Source organism: Panthera uncia, chromosome F2 (genome assembly GCF_023721935.1).
Source record: "Panthera uncia isolate 11264 chromosome F2, Puncia_PCG_1.0, whole genome shotgun sequence".
NCBI lineage: Eukaryota > Metazoa > Chordata > Mammalia > Carnivora > Felidae > Panthera > Panthera uncia.
The window spans coordinates 11,286,474-11,307,162 of NC_064812.1; the positions used below are offsets into that span (position 1 = coordinate 11,286,474).

The window sequence follows — 20,689 nt, forward strand, 5'->3', positions numbered from 1 at the left end:
AACGTTTATTTATTTTTGAGACAGAGAGAGACAGAGCATGAACGGGGGAGGGGCGGAGAGAGAGGGAGACACAGAATCGGAAACAGGCTCCAGGCTCTGAGCCATCAGCCCAGAGCCCGATGCGGGGCTCGAGCTCACGGACCGCAAGATCGTGACCTGAGCCGAAGTCAGACGCCTAACCGACTGAGCCACCCAGGCACCTTTCTTTCTTTCTTTCTTTCTTTCTTTCTTTCTTTCTTTCTTTCTTTCTTTCTTTCTTTCTCCTTTCCTTTTTCCTTCCTTCTCTTTCTTTTTTTTCTTTCCTTCCTTCTCTTTCTTTCTTTTCATCCTTCCCTCTTCCTCTTCCCCCTCCTCCTCCTCCTGCCTCCTCCTCCTCCTCCTCCTCCTCCTCCTCCTCCTCTTCCTCTTCCTCTTCCTCTTTCCCATCCACTTTCCTGTCCACTTTCAGCAAGCATTCATGAGACATGAACTATGTGCCAGGGTTTGGGGCAGGTGCCCCAGGACAGAGATTAGCAGGATGTAGGCAGTGCTCACAGAGTCCTGGACTGTAGGAGGGGACATAAAAACAAATCATTGCATTAATATGCAAAGTGTTAAAGTCCTCAACATTTTAAAACTCGGAAAATGACGATACACATTGTTTAGGGGGTATAAGCATATGTGTTAACAGTAAAAAGAGGGGCGCCTGGGTCACTCAGATAAGCGTCTAACTTTTGGTTTCGGCTCAGGTCATGACCTCACAGTTTCGTGGGTTCGAGCCCCGCATCGGGCTCTGTGCTGGCGGTGTAGAGCCTGCTTGGGATTCTCTCTCTGTCTGTCTCTCTCTCTCTCTGCCCCTCCCCTGCTCATGCTATCTCTGTCTCTCTCTCAAAATAAATATATAAACTTAAAAAAAAAAAAAAGTAAAAAGAAATTCATGGCAGTGATAAATGCTCAGTTCAGGAGAGTGCTTACCTCTGGGGAACTGGGGAGATAAATATGATTGGGGGAGTGTGGTGCTAGGGGACTTTGTATTCGTTATATTTTATTCCTCAAGCTGGATGGTGGGTACAAGAGAAGGTTTGATTATTCTTTATGTATTTTTTGTGTGTATGTTAAATATTGCACTGTGAAACTTTTTAAAAGTTTATTTATTTTGAGAGAAAGCATATGTGGGGAAGGGGCGGAGAGAGAGAGGGAGAGAATCTGAAGCAGGCTCTGCACTCTCAACAGTTTGAGCCTGACAGGGAGCTCGAACTCAAGAACCACGAGATGATGACCTGAGCTGAAATCAAGAGTTCGGCCGCTTAACTGACTGAGCCACCCGGTGCCCCATACACAGTAAAACTTTTACAATAGAATTGTAAGCAAGAGGTTATTTGGAGACGCTAGCCTACGAGGGATTCTGGCCAGATACAGAAGTTTCTCCTGTCTGTACATCTGGCCAAGCACAGGGCTCGGCCAAGCTTACACTCTCAGGATGTGTTGTTGATGTGAACCCTGCCTGGAGGGGCTGGGAAACGTTTTATAGAGAAGGTGACAGTTTGTACTGAGTTTTGAAGTTCCATGCTGGGAATAGCATTTCAGACAAAGGGAACAGCATATGCAAAAGCAAGCAGGCCAGCATTCAAGGAACTGCAAGGTGTGTGTGGCTGCATCAGCTCAGCTTTGGGGCAGTCCTGCAGCGCGTTTTGCTTGTCATCGTTTCTACTTAGAATGTTCCAGAATCCAGGTTTGTTCGGAGTTGACTCAGGATAGATTCCCCTCTGGTATTAGAAGCAAGTCAATTTTCAGAGAGTGCTTCAGTGTTATCAGGGCCTCAGCTTGGTGAGAGCTGGTGTCAGTCCAAGGAGATTGGCTTCAGCTTCAAGCGCAGGAAGCCGCTGGTAAACTGAGACTCTGATAAAGGAGTTGGACCTGTAGAGCGTAAAAGCCAGTGACAAAGATCGTCTTGTACAGAAAAGAGCCAAGGCTGCCATGGTGTCACGTTAAAGACCCATCTGGGAAAACGCTCCAAAGAGGGGGGAGGGGCAGAAAGGCAGTCTTTCTGTTTAGTGGCTCTGGGAATAATGTATATTCAAGATGGTTTTCTTTGAAAACATTTGCAAAGCCAGCGGAGCCCTCGGGAGAGTCAGATTAAAGCGGTGATGGGGAATTTCACCCGTGCTTAATCAGAGACATCGACTCTTTTCTGGGCCTCACTCTTACCCTCCCCACTGTTGTCTTTATTTGTGGAAACGTGTTCATTGGGGGTTCATTGAGGCTGGTCCTGGGCATCACCCCTCATTTGCCCACTTTGATCTCTGGGAAGTCATCCGCTTCCCCGGGGGTTCCTTGGGGCTCCCAGGCTCCTTTCCATCTTGGCCACTTGTGTTCAAATTCAGGCCAGACTCTCATCCATACTTGACAAGAGAGGTAATTCTCCACACCCCAGGTTCCTACCCGGACCGAGGAAGGACATGGTTTGAGGGCAGGTGTCACTTAGCCGGGGTCTGCTGCAGTGACCACGTGAGGAGCCAGACGCCTCGGGAGGTGAGACGACAGCGTACGTTCTGGAAGGGGGCGACCTCAACGCCTGACACTTTATTTGGAACACAGGTTCCTCCACCGAAGGTTGTCTTCAACTAACCTGCATGTCCACGGCTTTTTAAATGCCATCTTGATGAGCTGTGTGACAGGAGTGGGGGACAGGGAGCCACCTTAGCTGCATGATCTACAAGGAACTTAGCGCACATCTCCCACCGGGGACCAATTAATTCTGCAGGAAGTTATGGTTTACATTTTCCCTGGGAACACAGGCACTGCACACCATCCACGGCCCTTGGCCCTCCAAGATCCTCCCAGCAAGGTCTGCTTCATCACCGTCCTGCTTGAAAACTCACAGCATTTCCCTCTGATTTTATTAGCTAGTCTTTACCCGCATTTCATCTGCTTTCTCTTAACCACTTTTTTTTGGGGGGGGGGTGTTTATAGACCTTGAGTAAACATAAATCCTTGGTTTTAATTAGGAAGCCAGCGATGGCCAGAAGAAGAGGCTCCTTCTCTGCATTTCTCTTGCATTGTGGATGTGGACAGGAGAACAGATGGAGGCAGGGTACCCTGATGGCTGATAGAATGACCTGGGGGTGAAGAATTGCATGGTCTCCCACCCCCTCAATAGACCATGTGCCCTGATTCAGCTTAAGTTACATCTTGACGTTATCTGCAACGATCACTTGACATTACCCATAATTCATTCATTCATTCATTCACTCATCGATTCACCAGAGGGACATCACTTTTTGTAACACCGTTTCATAGTCAGACCCTAGTGATGTTGGCTTGTGTTCACTCTGCGTTTCTGCCCCTACAGTGGAGCATAGCGTGGGTGCTCAGTAAATATTTGTTTAATGAATACACGAGTGCCTGACATTCCGTCATTAGGAATCCTGTTTTTTTTTTTCTTTTAATCGCAGGCTCTGTCTCCTTGTATCTTAAAAAATGCCCAGAGGGAGGGTATAGAATCCCAACAATAAATTGATCGCAGGAGGGCAGATGGAATTCTGTGGTTCTTGGAGAGAGGGAGAGCCAGAAGCTGGCCGGGGTGTCCAGTGGGTGTGGAGAGTGGGATTAGTGGCCCAGCATCCATGCTTTTGGAGACACACTGGTCTAGAAACCAAGTGTGTGTGTGTGTGTGTGTGTGGGGGGGGTGATGCCAGATTCTTACCTTACACACCTACGCATTCATTCTCCCCCATTGCGTGCCACGGTGGAGTAGGTCCTGTGGATACAGTGATGCGTGAGGTCTAAGAGTCCCTTTTTCCTCTAAGCCAGGGAGTTTCGATTGAAGGACAGTGATGATACAGGGAGCTGTGAGCTCATGATGGGGGAGGGGACATTGAACTCAGCCAGAGAGACCAAGGAGGGCTTCCTAGAGGAAGAGGCATCCAAAAGGGCAGGGGCTGTATTTTATTACTCTTCAGATTCCTAGCTCTAAGCAAAGTGCCTTGCACCTAACAGGTGTTCAGTGAATGATGAATGAATGAATGTATGAAAGGGTTTAGTAAACTGGAAAATGGGGTACAAATGGCAGGTGTTGGCATCCTGATTTGTGGAGGGTTGAGGAGGGGCACCTGAGATTAGCTTTATCTCCCATTTTCGGAGGACTGACTGTTGCCGAGAGCCGGGGTGTGCCCTGGGGCACCTAGGGTGTCTGCTTCTGCCTTCATCGCCCCCATTCAGAGAAGCAGACTGCCCAGGGCTTGAAATTTTTAACCAACTCAGTAGCCAGCAGCCATTCTGGTAGGATCCAGATTTGGGCACGCAGCCCTTGTCCTCTGGGTCGGTCCTAGGGCTGTCAGCTGACTAAGCAGGTAGCTATGTGTGTGTGTGTGTGTGCGTGTGCGTGTGTGTGTGTGTGTGTGTGTGTGTGTGTGTGTGTGTAGATGTGGAGTAATGCCCAGCGAATGCTTAAAAAGGTCTGCAGCATATATTCAGATCACCTCTAACCCTCCGTCCAGCTGCCGTCCCCAGAGTGAAAGTGACTTTTCCTCTAGTTGACTGGACTTCTGGAAGTCAGGGACGGCAGTGGATTTATCTTTGTAACCCAGATACCCAGGTAGGACGTGATACATCTGGGTCTTGGGACAGTTTGCAGAATGCGTGCATGCATGCACGCGTGAACACATGAATGAATGAACTTCAGGTAATGGCAATGGAGTCACCCAGAATGTATCTGCAGCCTAATGTCTTTATGGGGTAGAGGGAGAGGGATGTTTTTCTGGAAGTGACCTTTTGCTACTACTTTAGATGTTTTGCAATAGCAGATACTTGAAATTCTGCTTGACACTTGCTCTCTGTGGTGAGAGATGAAGAAACCCTTCCTTTGTTCACACTTGGCTCTGGTGCTGTGTAGACACAGGCAGGGGCCTGTCCCTCACATCTGCCACCCTGGGAGTTTCTGAGTCCACTCTGGGGGACCAGTAGTAGAAAGGGCTCATGGACCTACAGTTAATTTCTACAGTCTTGGTGAATTGGTAGGTCTCATGGACACTTTCTATATTTTGGGGTGCTCAGCATCCTGCCCACCTTCCTGTTTGGGGGAACATCCAGTATGTAGGTCTTGGAAGGGGATGGAGCTCTGGCTCTCAGTAGGGAGATGGAGGCAGACCAGACATTCTTTCTTCCCGCCTCCACTCGGCCACTTGGCATTGGTTCTGGCTGAGTTCCGCAATGAAAGCGGGGGTAGTGAGCAGCTCTTCCGAACTGGAGTCCAGTTGAGAATGGCAGGTGTCCTAAGCAGATGTCCTGTGGTGTGGCCTGGCTCATATTTCCACTCTGCCCAGTCCCCTTTTGTCCTTAATCCCAGCCTGGTTCTCCAGCCTGCCTGTTGCTCCTGGGGCTTTCTGTTATTTTCTCATCAAATTCCTTTTCTCCATAAAATAGTCATAGCTGACTCCTGTTGTCTGTAATCAATAACCCGGACTGACCTGCATGGTTGAGGCCACAGTGAGGCACTCGTCGCTGATGGGCACCTTGGTAACCTGGTGAGAGAAGTGAGGTTGCTTTGGATGTTCCCCTGTCTCCTCTCTCCTCCCTTTTGTGATATAGACACCACCTAGCTCATTCACATTTCTTTTTTTTTTTTTTTTTAACGTTTTATTTATTTTTGAGAGACAGAGCGTGAGCCGGGGAGGGGCAGAGAGAGAGGGAGACACAGAGTCGGAAGCAGGCTCCAGGCTCTGAGCTGTCAGCACAGAGCCCGACGTGGGGCTCCAACTGGTTTACCACAAGATCGTGACCTGAGCTGAAGTCGGAAGCCCAACCGACTGAGCCACCCAGGTGCCCCTCATTCACATTTCTTGAAGACTCAGTCTCTTGCAGTTCAGGTCAGTGAACATCGGGGCACCTACTGTGTGTCATGTTGTGTTGTCCGAAAGCACAGGGATACAGAGATAGTCCGTAATCCTGGACAGTAAGAGGCTTACAGTCCAGAGGTGGGGAGATGGGCATATCGCTGGATAATTCCGCTCAGCAAGGTGGCAGAATAGAGCCAGGCAACGGTGCTGTGTTTGTGTAGGCGACTCCTCATCCCAATGAGGGACCCACAAGGAAGAGGTGGGGTGAGGAGGATGCAGGGAGTTAGCGAGACTGCCCAGATAGATAGGAATTTTGCAAAAGGGCTCAGCGTAACCAAACCCAGAGAGGTGACTGGTATTACAGCGGGTGGGGAGGCAGAGGATGGTCGATTGTCAGTCTGGAAGGGAAGGCAAAAGTCTAAATATGGGTATGCCAGGGGCCAGCAGACATTTTCTGTAAAGAACCAGATGGTAGGGGAGGGTAGGTGATGGGCATTGAAGAGGGCATCTTTTGGGATGAGCACTGGGTGTTGTATGGAAACTAATTTGACAATAAATTTCATATAAAAAAAAAAGAACCAGATGGTACATTTTTAGGCATGGTGGGCCATATGGTCACAAGTGATCTACTCTGCCATGGTAGCACCTGAGCAGCCGTAGACAATCTATAAATGAGTGGGTATGGCTGTATTCCAATAAAACTTTATTGACAGAAACAGATGGTTGACCTCCTTTGGCCCATGAGCTGTAGTTTGCTGACCTCTGTTATACACCATACTAAGGAGTTTGTACTTTATGTTGAGTTTATGGAGAACAGATGTGCTTCTGGTTGCTGGTAACAAGAAACTCAACTCAAGGTGGCTCAGCGAGGAAAGGAAATTAATGAACACGTGTCACTGAAACATCCAAGTAGGTAAGCTTTAGGTGGCATTTGTTCTGGGCCCTGGCTCATTTCTCTGTTCTCTCAGCTCTGCCCTCCCCTATGAACTTCATCCTCGGGCTGCCTCCCTCCTGGTGATAATGTAGGTTCGGCAGTTCCAGCCTTCACATCTACTTCTCTTCTCCAAATCTTACTGGACGACTTTAGGTCACGTGCACACCTTGGAGCCAATCCCGTGGCCAGGAGAATGCTGTGTGCTGATAGGCTAAGGGTCCAGACAAGGGCCGCCCCTAAGGGAGGCGTGGCCAGCCCTGCCCAAGCCACAGGGCTGCTGCCTAGTGGTGGACACGGGTGGGTTGTGCCCACTCATGAGAGTATTGTAAGTAGACAAGTGATGTAGCCAGACACATGATTTCTAGAAAAATCTCTCTGGTGACATGGTGGGAAGGAGCCAGGCTAGAGGCAGGACACTGTTAGGAGGTTGTTTCTGAGCCTGGGAGCCAGAAGCAGGGAAGTGGTGCTGGACAGTGGAGGGAGAGAATGGGATTGTTAGAGCTTGTATCTAATTTAACATGCGATGGAGAGGGAGGGAGTGAGAAAGACAAAGTTACCAAGAAACATCGTCTCTAGCTTGGCGACTGGGAGAACTAGATGGGGAGCCTGGGTGTAAGGGAAGACGTGGCGTTCCGTGACGAACAAGGTGAACTGGCAGGTGGAACTTTTACCCCAGGTCACCCACCCTGGCTTTACTTCCATGCCCACCCGCCGTAGACCCCATCTTTGATTTTTAGAATTTAGGGACAGCCAGGAAAAGCTGTTTCCACAGAGGAAAGGTCATTCTTCCCCCTTAACCTCTCTCCCTTTCTGCCCTGGCTGCCAGGGTGCTCAGAGCCAAATTTATGCTTGATCACCAGCTGCCGTAAAGGGCCCTTGGGTTCAGTCTGTTTGTTTGTCTCCGCTGTCATTTTCTTTGTCTGTTTATTATCTTCATCTATCCTTTTTTTGCTGCAGGTTATCCCCAGTCTCTTTCGGAAGGAGGCAGGGTATAAACAAATAAATGACAGAAAGGAGGAAATAAGGACACTGTGTTGATCCAGGGGCTGAATTTCTACCCCCTTTCTTAAATACTTGGACTGAATTAAATTCTTCTCACCTGTGCCAGGCTGGCTGCTCTTGGCCAGTGGAGATTTTAGGTTCCTGGAGGAAGGGGCCTGTGTCTCCTTCACTTCAGTGCCTCCAGTATTTATCACAGTGCCTGGTACATACTAGGTGCTCCCTGACGGTCTGGAAAAATGAAGTGAATTGATGGCCAAGTCATGTGTTAGCTTCCTGAGTGCTGTTCGGGGGTGGCCGGGAGGATTGTTTCTCACTCTTTGACAAGTCGGCATGATGCTGGGGAGGATATTTTAACCTCTTCCAATTCATTTTTCATACTGCTCCAGATCTTTTGAAAAATGTAGATCAGACCATGCCGTCCCTCTGCTAAAAACCCTCAGTGGCTTTCTGTTGTCATTTAAAAACTGAACAAAACCCAAGGTCCTGGGGATCCAGCCCCTGCCTCCTGAGTTCCCTGTTGCCTCTCTGCCTTTCCTTGCCTGTTGTCGCTGCCCCCCCGCCCCACCCCCCCCGCCCCAGCTTCTTTACGTTCCCTGGAGAACTGGGCTGTTCCTGCCCTTGGTGCATGCTGTTCCCTCTGCCTGATCACTGTGTCCCTGGGTCTCTGCAGATCGACTTCCCTACATAGATCTTCCCTTTCACCTCAGCACCCTGTTCCTTCCCGTCAAAGCTCTCCTCTCCATTTGGATGTGGTGTGTGTGGCTTGTGGGCCTGGGTGTTGGGTCTCCCCACCCCCAAAAGGTAGAGACTCTTTCTGTCTGTTTGTTTACCTTGGCTCCCCAGAGTCTTGCCCCACAGCTGGCACTTGGTAAGTACTTGCTCAGTAAATGCTTGTCCAGTGAAAGTGGGCTGACCGTTCCTCCATTCACTCAGTATTTACTGAGCACATCCTAGGTGCCAGGCAGGCACTGTGCTACATTAGACTTGGGGATACAGTGGAGAACAAAAGAGACATAATGTCTGTCTTTCTAGAATTTTCATTTTGGCTCTCCAACCTGTTCTGCCTTTAAACCACGTCTTGCTTTTTATCTAAATTCCTTCATTCATCTATATATACTTGTATGCACGTACGTACATACATAGATGTAAGTGTATTTATGAAACAATCATTTACCGAACGCCTATGTTCTCTATATAAAATGTGTTTTTATGCATATAAACCTGTCTGCATATGTAAAATGTGCACATAAATGTTTGTACGTGTATATGAAAAAAGCCTTTTCCAAACACTGTATACCAGAAATAAAAACACGTTTATGTATACAAAGCACGCATATACAGTGTATACGTTTACATGGTTCCCGGTGTTTACTGGGTACCCGTTCTGTGCCCACATCGTGCTGGGCACTAGGGGAGCGGAGCACACTCCAGTAGAAGAGACGGGGAGGAAGGCACCATTTCCATCTGTTGGGAAGGCTCTAAAGCTGATGGGGACAAGGCAGAGAGGTGGCCCTGGGCAGGGTGTCTATAAGACAGGAGTGGGGAGGGGCATCAGGCCTGCAGGTCCTGGGTTCTGGACGCCACCTGTAACCAGAGCAGAGTCGGGTCCTGCTTGTTCCTTCCCATTCCCTTGATGAGGACGGTCTGGCGTGGTGCCTGCTGAGGGAACCGTTCTGGTGGCTCCTTACATACTGACTTAGGTGCTTGCCAGAATCAGAGATCGTCTGGGGACTAACTTAATTTGGGTTCTTTTAAGATAATCAGTGAGGTGGAAATTTCAGAACACCCAGAGGCTTAGATCTCATGCAGACATCTCTTTTTTCCTTAGTCTTGACTGTGGGGTCGGTGGGGGGGGCGGGGGGGGAGTCAAGTCAGGTGAAAATTAAAGGCATTGCTCCCCTCCCTCACATACCCCCCGTCATCTAGAACTTGACCATTTGTCCAGGTCTTCTTCTCAGGACTTAGCATTCTCTTCCCCTCTTCCCTCCTAGGTTTTGAAGACAAAATGAGGGCCGTTTCAGTTCCTTTATGCCCCACGTGGTCCCCTAGGACAGGGCTCCCGAGGACTTCTTTAGTGGTGGGGGTTCTAGATCACCTGCATGAGCCCTACCTGCTGGCCACGTCCTGCACTGGCTATTATTGAGGCACATAGTAGACAGAATAATGGTCCCCCAGTGACACCCCCATCCTAATCCCCAGAGCCTGTGAATACCATGCCTTCCATGGCAACAGGGACCTGCAGATGTGACTAAGTTCAAGTTCCTGAGATGGGAAAATCAGCCTGGGTTATCTGGTGGGCCTCATAAGAGGGAGGGTCAGAGTTGGGGAAGTAGGTGAATGAATGAGAGAAATGGGGTCAGAATCGGAGATACAAGGAAGCCACCCTACTGGCTTTGAGGGTGGGGGAGGGGCACAGGCCAGGGGACACAGCAGCCACCAGAAACCAGAGAACACATTCTCCCCCAGAGTCTCCGGAGGGAGAGTATTGATTTCATTCACCTTGATTCAAACCCAGTAAAACCCTGTCTGGGTTTCTGACCTCCAGAATTAAAAGATAATAAATTTGTGTTGTTTTAAGCTGCTACATTTGTGGTCATTGCAACAGCAGCAGTAGGAAACTAATACAAGGTGTATTTTATTTATTATAAAATCTACCCATTACAGTTACAGTTCAGTGGTTTTTAGTCCCTTTACCCCTGGTGCAACCATGACCATAATGCAGTTCTAGGATATTTTCATTACCCCAATAAGATCTTTTATACGCATTTACAGTTACTCCCTGTCCCCAGCCCCAGGTAAACCACTAATCTGCTTTTGTCCCTCTAAATTTGTCTCTAAACTTTCCTCTCGGGCATTTCATGTAAGTGGAATCATATAGTATGTGGTTTCTGTGTCTGGCTTTTGTACTGATTCTAATGTTCTTTTTTTTAAAAATTTTTTTTTTAATGTTTATTTATTTTTGAGACAGAGAGAGACAGAGCATGAATGGGGGAGGGGCAGAGAGAGAGGGAGACACAGAATCGGAAGCAGGCTCCAGGCTCTGAGCCATCAGCCCAGAGCCTGACGCGGGGCTCGAACTCACAAACCGTGAGATCGTGACCTGAGCTGAAGTCGGACGCTCAACCGACTGAGCCACCCAGGCGCCCCCTGATTCTAATGTTCTTAAGGTTCACGTGCAATGTCAAGTGTGTGAGTACTTTGCTCCTTTTTATTGTGGGACAATGATCCATTGTACAGACACACCGCGTCGTCTCTACTCCACGGTGGGTAGACATTTGGGTTGTTTTCGGTTTAGGACTCTGACAGATAACGCTGCTGCAAACATTCCTGTGCGAGTCTCTGTGTAGGCATGGGTTTTAGTTTCTCCTGGGCAGATACATAGGAGTGAAATTTGCTGGGTTGTGTAGAGTTTTATGTTAACTTTTTGAGGACCTGCTGAACTATTTTCCGAAGTGGTTACACTAACGTTTTTAATTCCCACCAGCACTTTATGAGGGCTCCCTCTACCTGGCTTTTCATTCGCAAAGGCTGGTGGGTAGCAAAGGGGCTGAGCAGATGCATGCATGCACATGTGTGCTCGTGTGTATGCACCTACAGCACGTTTTAAAGAGACTGTTTCCACTACCTGTAACTGGCTGTAGCAGGAGTTAAAGAGAATAAAAAGTGTTCTCTTTTCTGGGCTTTGAAGAAAGAAGTTCCAGCAGCTTCCCTGGACCTCTTTTCTTCCTTGCCCCAGTATAAGCCTCCATAAATAGTCTGTTGGGGTTCTCCATCTGTGATCTTTGATCCTTCCTACATTCTCTTATCATCAGATTTCTTTTGAGCCGTTGCCAGAATTTGCGGCTGGGGCCTTGGGTGAGACCTGATTTTGGTACTTTTACTATAAGCAGAGAGACAGAAGTTCACGCCATGAGTGGAAGGCTTCGGTCCCCGTGCTTTTCTTCTTCACCCCAGCAGGTCTGCCACAGCATTAGAAGCCCCCTCCCGCCCCCCCAGGTCGAGCTTCTGCTTGTAAGTTCTGCTTTTCCCCCTCGTCTGAGCAAGTCTAGACTCCTCACTGGGTGCGGCTGGGGGCTGGGGAGTAGATGCAGAGGTTCAGCCTATAGATAGATAGACTGCTTAGAAGGGGTGTGGTGGAGAGGGCCCCTGGCCCTGCTGTGGGGTGCGTGATGCAGGGCGAGATCCAGACATAAAGCGTGGTTAGGGAGACCCCTGTCTGTTCCTCACTGACAACAGTAAACAGAACACAAGCTTAATTTTGGACAGAGAGCGTTAAAGGAATCCTGTAAGTATTACATGGTCTATTTATTGCTGTGTGTGGAAAAGGACCATATAGACTTTGGTGACTGACGTTAACTTCCATTGGATCCCATGAGGAAAAAAGTAAGTAATTTTACAGTGATGTTAGAGGTTTTCAGTCTGAGGAGAAACTCTGCCATGGGCTTCTAGACCCATTCGTAGGTGACTGGGTTATTGTGCTGGACCCTGCTGGCCAAGGGGTGGTCGGCCCCCAGGCAGGTGATGCTGCACCCAAGGGGTGGGGTGTGGATGGGATGGTGTCAGCTGGCCTGAGCAGTTGAGGGGTTGATGGGTGGCAGGAGGGGAAAGATTCAGAGAATCTAGGGCGATGGCCTCGGTCAGCAGATTGGCTGAGGCCTAAAGCAGAGCTCAAGAGGGACTCAGCCTCTGTTCAGTGGAGGTATTACCGCCATTTTTGAAAATGAAACAGGCTCAGAGAGGCTAAGTATCTTATCCAAGGCCACACAGTGAGTGAAAGGAACAGCCAGAAATCCAACTTCCAGGCTGTTCCTGAAATCACCTTTACCTTGCAAGATGCTTTTTCTTTTAATTCTTTTTTTTTTTTTTTTTACATTTATTTATTTTTGATAGAGAGAGACAGAGCACAAGCAGGGGAGGGGCAGAGAGAGGAGACACAGAATCCGAAGCAGGCTCCAGACTCCCAGCTGTCAGCACAGAGCCTGACGCGGGGCTCGAACTCACAAACCGCGAGATTATGACCTGAGCTGAAGTCGGACGCTCAACCGACTGAGCCACCCAGGCACCCCAACAAGATGCTTTTTCTTTAGAGATTAACGAGATAGATGCAACACAACCCTTTGCCGTGAACGAACGTCCTCATGACGACTTGCTGGGTCCAGGAGAGGGTAGACATTTTCACAAAGACATTTCACCACCTAGGTCTCCACATTAGGAAGTGGAGACTGCCTGTCATTGCACAACCAGCCCCTGTGACTGTCTGTGTCGCCACTGTTACGGGTGGTAGAGAGGGTGAGAAAGCCACACTAAGTCTAAGGCTGCCAGTAACCACAGGAGCCCCGTTTTTCAGATGAGATGTCGTGCAAAGAGCAGAAAATACATATAGAGTTTCCCTGTGGCTTACATAGTTTTAAGTGATGGTGTGTTAACTAGCATTGTAATGAAGTAAAATGGAGGTGAAGTTATTTATAACTTTGTGGAGGGGGAAGCAGAGAACCCGGTGTTTGCCCTGGCTCCTGTGCCTCTCGGCGGGGTGACCCCAGGTGTCAGTTCACTTCTTGGAATTTCAGTTTCCACTTCTGTAAAATGGGAAGGTTGCCCCAGAAGATCTCTAAAACCCATTTTGGCATTAACTCTGCACACTGTGGGGATAAATACTGTCAGTTTACGTTTAGTCCAGAGAAGTTTTATGCGTGGATATTTTTCCCTATGGCCTTGGATGAAATTTACACAGCTGGCCGGTTTCAGTGGGAAACGACCCTCCCCCTTAATTTACATAACAAAGGCTTATGTATCCCAGAGCATCTTCGTCTTGGTGGGTGTTAGAAAGCTTTGGGGAGGGTTTTGATAACTTTTGAAGGGTAGAGGCTGTGTTTATGAGGTTCTATCAGCACTAACTCCCTCTGCATGAGAAGGGGGGCTTTGACCTCAGTGGAGGGGCTGCAGGTTACAGAACATGAGGGGAGCGCCTGGGTGGCTCTCCCCTGCTCGTACTCTCTCTTTCTCTCAAAATAAGTAAATAAGTTTAATTTTTTTTTTTTTTAAAGTACATGAAGGACATAAGCTCTTGTCCTCAAAGAGCTTTTGACGTCGATTGGAATTGTAAAAACACCTACCTTGTGGAACATGACTTATGAAGCAGACTGTGCAGATGCCCGTGGAGGAACAGGGGAGCTGTCTTCAGGGCCCAGGGGCCTTGTAAGTGGTGTGAAAGGAATCTACATCACAATCCGGAGGCACTGCGAGGGGCCTGTGAAGGATTTGCACGTTAGAACAGGCAGTGTGGGAGGTGCGGACAAGAGCCTGGGGTCTGGGGTCCACAGTGAGAGAGGGATGCTCTGTGTGCCCCATGCAGAAGGCCGAGGGCCCGGAGCCAGCTTCCCTGGAGGCCCTCAACAAGCCACTGCGTCAGGCCTGAAAGGGCAGCCGGGGCAGGAAGCAGGGCCTGGCAGCGACTGACCAGCAGGTCTCGTAAGCCCACCGAGGATGTTGTGCATCAGGTGCTTTAGGCTGCAAGTGACAGAAACCCAACTCAGGCCAGCTTAGGTTTAAAAAGGATAATTTCTTGTGTCAAGTAGCTAAACAGGCCTGGCTGATCCAGGGGCCGGGGTTTGTCTGTCTCTTGGCCCTCCACCCCTTCTTCCTTGTTTCTTAGGCAGACCCTCTTTTCCAGACAGCAGGAGCCAGCCGGCGGCAGTGTGGGCCCAGGCTTATGTCTTATGTTGACCACCCCACGGGGGAAACCAGGCATCCTTCTCGCAGCGTCTGCAGCCCGAGTGCTAGAGAAACCTCTTATTAGCCACTCAGGGTCACATGCCCATTCTTGAACCTCAGGAGGACTCCCATGGCTAGTTAGGGTCACCTGCCTGTTCTGGAGCCAGCCATGGGTTCTAGAAGATTCTGTGCTTTGACCACTCTCCCCTAGCTAACGTACTGGCCCCAGGAATGTGTGGAGGGGAGGGCTGCGGATGCCCCATTGGAAAAGTGGGTTCTATTACCAGAAGGGGTGTGGAAGCCGGGCAGGCAACACGTCAGCTGTGCATTGCCGGGGGGCTCAGCATCCACTTTGCTTTTTGCCTGGTTAAGGAGGCTTCTGGTGAAGTGACGACCTGAACTTGGATGGAGTGAGTGGCCTAGAGGGAGAGAGGTGCGGTGGTTCCGTGGCCTGTCCTCAGTGCCACATGAACCAGTCTCCTCCTCCCTGTCTCTCTCTTCTTCTGGCAAACATTAAGGCCTTGTCCCTCCTCTAATCACCCCCAAATTTTGTGTGCATTCTTCATGCCCCTCACCTGTGCCCAGGGGTGATGGTCAGAATGTTTAACCCACCAGGGTAATTTCTGGAAGCCTGTTTTTAATCCTTACCTTGCTGGATCCGGGGTGGGGCGGGGGGTGTCTGGGAGCGCTGGGGGGGGGCATAGAGGCACTGAGGGTAGGGCTCTGGGCAGCAACCAGTCCCCACCCCGTTCCAGATATTTCTTATTTTATGGGCTGATACAGCCATGCTGGGGTGGAGCAGGGGCGCACTTCCTGCTTGTGTGACAGCTTCTGGGGAGGGGCTGGAGTCGTGTGGTCCTTGCTTCCATCCCCTCCCCCAACCCCTGCCCACGTTCATACCCTCAGGTGAATTTCAGTGAGCCTTTCTTGGAGCGAATATGCCATTGATTCTCGTGGAGGTCGATTGAGAAAAGCAGGGGTGATGGCATTGGAGATGGCAGCTTTCCCCCACTCACCCCGGGCTCTTGGCTGGCGCTGTGCGGTTGCTCAAGATCGACTGCCCTTTCTCTGAGGTTCTCCCAGGCCACCTCTGCCCACACTACTCTCTTTGCATCTTTTTTTTTTTTCTTTTCTTCCTGTAGACAGTTCAGGTTTATAGGCCTTGGAGAGTGCAAATATTTGATTTTAATTAAGGAAGTCTGGAATGAGGAATAGAAAAAAGCTACTTCTCACTTATTTCTGGGGGCTCTGGCAGGGCGGGGTGGGGATGGGTCTGGTGCCTTCAGACACCTCAACAGCCATCTGGTCCTCCAGGGGGGTCCAGGCACCCAAGAGGAGGGATCAGGAGAGGAGCCGTGAGGTGGGCCAGCTGGCCCAGGGTGGCCCCAGGGGAAGAGACAGGGGTAAATAGGGCAGGAGGGTGCACACTCTGAAAGCTTTTGTGGGCCAGAATCTGGAGCACAGAGCAGGTGATGAACAGTGTTAGCGCTTCCTGCTGGCTGACCCAAGGTGCCCATCTGGTGTCTTTGATTGATCTCAGCTAATAATCCTCACCACAATCTTGAGTGATAAAATTATCATTCCCATTTTATAGTTGAGGAACCTGAGCCCAGAGAGGTTAAGAAATCCATCTAAGATCACCCAGCTGCCAAGTGGCAACCCAGGTGAGTCAAGACTTCAGAGCTGTGCCCAAACTGCCCCTCCACCATATAGTGCCCAAAGGGTGTTCTTGGAAGAGCCCCCAGACTGTTTTGAGGATAGGTGGGGTCCTAGAACTGAAAGCCCTAGAATACTGAGAATTTATCCGGACTGGCAGCCTGCATATTGACCAAGAAAGGGAGAAAAGAAAAAGGCGTATGTGTTGTGTGTGTGTGTGTGGAGTGAGGGTGGGGGAAGCAGTGGGGCAGCAGCCTGGGGTATCAGGAAGAGGAAGAACCCAGGAGCCCAGAGTTCCTGTCCCAGCCCTGCCCCCAGTGTCATGGGGCCTTGGGTGAGTCATACCATCTCTAAGAGCTGGTTTCCTTTTCAGTGAAATGAGGGTAAGAACCACAATAATAGCATTTATTGTGGGCTTCCTCAGTGCCAGGACCAGCCCTGAGACACAGGACCAGCGTGGACCTCAGCATCTGCCCTGGGGTGCTCAGGGGTTAGTGGGCAAGAAGCACACCCTCCACCCCACCAGTGCTGCACATGAGACATTAGACAGGTTCGTCCTTGGACCGGTGGGTCCTGGGGAACCAGAAGGTGCTCTTCAAGTTGGGATGTGAGGGAGGGGGGCAGCTTGAAGGGCCCTGCAGCCTTCTCAGTGCTGCCCCCGCAGCAAGGGGAAGGAACCATTAAGAAAGGGACTTCTTGGAGCGCCTGGCTGGCTCAGTCGGAGAAGCTTGTAACTCTAGATCTTGGGGTCGTGAGTTTGAGCCCCACACTGGGTGTTAAAAAAGGTGGGGAGGACTTTTTCCTGCAGCCTTAGGTAGTATTTCTTTCTGTGGGTGATCCTTCTCTTCTTGGCTGCATATAAGAATCCCCTTCTCAGGGGCACCTGGGTGACTCAGTTGGGCATCCGACTCTTGCCTTCGGCCCAGGTCATGGAGATCTCGCGGTTCTCAACAGTGCAGAGCCTGCTTGGGATTCTCACTCTCCCTTCCTCTCTCTGTCCCACCCCCCTCAAAAACAACAACAACAACAACAACAACAACAAAACTTTAGAAAAAGAATCCCCTTCCCAAGCATTCAGATGAAGAATACTGAGTCCCCAGCTGCGCAGCAATCACCTGAGAGCTTTTTGCAAACACCAGTTCCCAGTCCTGGGGAACACTTGGTTTTTGAAAAGCTTTCAGGGTGATGCTGATTTGCAGCTTGCTCCTGGGGGGGTACATACTGCCCATTCCTGCCACTTGGGGATGGATTCCTTAGGGCCTGGGGAGGGGGGCAGGCTCCAGAGAGCACCTGCTGCCCTGGGGTGGGGGTGGGGGGCTCCTTGCTGGCAGCCTACGGGAGGGAGCAGGTGCGTAGGGGGCTGTGTGCTGTGAAGGATGTGCTCCAGGGTGGTCCCCCCCAGCACGCTCTGCTCCACCTGCCCCATGTCCCTGGTTCCTCTGCACTGCCTCCTCCCTTCTCTGTGACCAGCCTGGATCCCTGCTCCTGGCTCTGTGTAGGGCCACGCTCAGGTGAGCTGGCTCAGTGTCTCCTAGATACCCAGTGCCCGCTGCCCCAGGGCGCCTTCTGATGGGGCTTAGTGACAGCCCTCGACAGGCCTGGGACAGAAATCAAGTCCTGGCGAGCCCAGTGGGACAGCTGTGGCAGTTTAGAATCTGAATTTAAACCTGATGCGTATTTTGAAGATCTGGTTGAAATGATTCCCATTCATGCACTTTTGGGGTTCAGAGTCAAAAAAAATTTTTTTTAGCATTTTGACATAGATTTGGTTTACTTGTTTCTAAAGAAATCCTATTTCTTGAAGTTCAGCGGGCCAGCCACTTCCTGAACATTGTCCCCTAGTAAATTTGGAAGGATTACAGATGAAGAAATGTGTTTCCCCAAGAAGGTGTGACACATTTGTAAATGAGGGAGTTGGTCCAGGATTTGGACCAAGGTCTGTCTGACTTCAAAGCTCATTCGTCTGCACAGCAGTGGACCCTGGTTCTGTGTATGTAACACTGGAGCTGAGCTGCCCAGTGCAGTAGCCACTAGCCACATGGGGTGATTTAAGTTTAAAGTAATTAAAATTAATTAAAATGTAAAAACTCAGCTTCTCAGTTCACCGAGCCAGAAGGCAGGTGCCAAGTAACGACGTGTGGCTGGTGCTGCCTTACTGGACGTCGCAGATGTTGCCGAAAGTTCTGTTGGACAGTGGTGGGCTACAGGGACCAGTTGGCACAGATAGGGCTCCGGGCCCAGCCTGGATGTCTGAGCACAGTTAGTGGAAGGAGCAGTGAGCAGGCTGTCTGACCTCACTGGTATCTCCTGCTAGAGTGACCAGCCATCCTGCTTTGCTTGGAACTGAGGGGTTTCCTGGGACTTGGGACTTTCCTTGCTAAAGCTGGGAATTTCCCTGATAAACGGGGATGCCTTGGTCACTCTCTTCACGACCCAGTTTGCATGTACGTGTCACTGCTGTGCCCGGGTCCAGGACATAAAGAATTTAACAAAGAGTCACTCAGAGCTCCGAAGTGAGCTAGCTGAGTAAGTGATGGCATCATTCAGGTATAGTGACAACAGTGCTCTGGGAAAGGGAGCATCGGGGTAAGGTGTGCCCAGCAGGGGCCCCTGTCTACACTGAAGGCTCTCTGAATGGGGACTGAGAGTGGACATCTGGGAAGCAGGTCACCAGGTGAAGGAGTCTGGAAATGGGAGGAAGCTAAGTGATCGTCCCTGGGTAGGGAGTAGTGGGAATACTTGGGAGCCAGTTGTGACTCTATAGAATCAGGGAGTTAGACCAGAAGTAATATTCTGCACCTCAGGGCTCCTGGGTGGCTCAGTCGGTTAAGCAAGCATCTGACTTCGGCTCAGGTCATGATCTCACGGTTCGTGGGTTCGAGCCCTGCATCAGGCTCTGTGCTGACAGAGCCTTCTCTCTCTAGGAGAGAAGGGAGGAAAGGGAGACGGTAATTAGGAGACACCATTGCTGACTGTCCCAGGCCTGGAGCCGGGAGGAAGGTGTGCCCATGTGGCATCTCATAGTCCTTCAAGAAGGAGAGTTACAACCTCCGTGAAAACAGTGTGCTTTATTCCTCCAAATGTTAGTATGGCAAAATATTTGAAGTTAAGCTTGGCTACTTTTGGGGGGGGGAGTTTTTGTAAACTTGGGGTGGACCCTAGAATCAGTTATGTTATCTCAAAAGAACCCCAAATATGCGTGGGATTCGTATCTCTGGGCACGCACTGCAAGTCAGGAGGATTTTGTATGTTCCCTGTGTTAGGACTGTAGAAAGTTGATATATATTTAACTATGCTTACGTGCATGTGGATGCATGCAGAACCTTTATGTATAATCCTTAATATTTGAAGCACATTCTTGGGGATTAGGCATATGTCTGGTTTTGCAAATAAAAGCAATGCCGCTGAAGATCGTGGGTCCTGTTGTCGGGTAAGATTGCCATAGCTAGTTAGCGATAGTTGTGATTAGGAAATTAAAAACACCTGAGACTATGTTTCAAGGGACATCTCTGCCCATATATTAGCTGCTTTTCTGGACTGCGTACTTGGCAAATTAATAATAATAATAATAATGATAATGATAATGATAATATGTAGTGACAGAGTCATGGAGAACCTGGTTAATAGAAAAGATTGTATTCTGAATAGATCCAGGAACACTTTAGAAACTCCAGCATAGGGGAGGGCTCTGGAATGGTCCTGGGGAGATGGCACCCGCCATAGCGTGAGTCTGGGAGTGTGTCCTCTAGGGATCCTCTGTAGCTCCATTACAGTGGGGGTTCCAGACATGGCAGTTTTTCCAACAACAAAAATGAATCAGCCAGGACAAATTGGAATCACTTGCGTGAGGCCTTCACAGGACCATCTCACACTAGTAATTCAGTGCTTGGCCAACCAGAGGGTTAAATGAAAACGTGAGTTACACCAGTTTTAATATTCAGGTACTATCCGTGTCTAGCTATCTAAAGTACTGTATGCACTTGATCATACAGAAACTAAAATTAGTTCTTCTACTAGTGACACAAGGTGCCGACCGTCAAGGTGCTTATGATCTCATTGAAAGAGCCAGATGTTGGGAGTTAATGCAAATGGCGGAGAAGGAAATGTCAAGTTCAGGAGATAGAGTTGAGGGAACGATGGACGTGAACTGCAGTTCTTCCCTTAACGTTGTTGTCCCCAACTATCACCTCCCCATTTCTGCTTCTCATTCAGGCTAGGTGTCTGGGGCTGCCTCTGTGACCCTGTCCTTTGTGTTTCTTCGTCACCCCGTGGCTGCTCTGTCAGAGCCCTGGTGTTGCAGGAGCCAGTCCGCGTGCTCCCCTGAGCATGAGGTCTTTCTTTTTTTTTTTAAATTTTTTTTTCAACGTTTTTTATTTATTTTTGGGACAGAGAGAGACAGAGCATGAACGGGGGAGGGGCAGAGAGAGAGGGAGACACAGAATCGGAAACAGGCTCCAGGCTCCGAGCCATCAGCCCAGAGCCTGACGCGGGGCTCGAACTCATGGACCGCGAGATCGTGACCTGGCTGAAGTCGGACGCTTAACCGACTGCGCCACCCAGGCGCCCCATT

The 20,689-nt window shown here is 49.8% G+C and overlaps 1 long non-coding RNA gene across 1 annotated transcript in view; it reads right to left on the bottom strand.

Moving 5' to 3' along the window:
* Window positions 1-5,504, bottom strand: part of LOC125924731 (uncharacterized) — a 7,787-nt gene extending 2,283 nt beyond the window's left edge. Inside the window, exons 1-2 of the long non-coding RNA XR_007458541.1 lie at window positions 5,448-5,504; window positions 3,686-3,739 (exon numbers count right to left, since the gene is read on the bottom strand). This is a non-coding gene — a long non-coding RNA (uncharacterized LOC125924731). The remainder of the gene's footprint in view (window positions 1-3,685; window positions 3,740-5,447) is intronic.
* Between the last annotated feature and the right edge of the window lie 15,185 nt (window positions 5,505-20,689).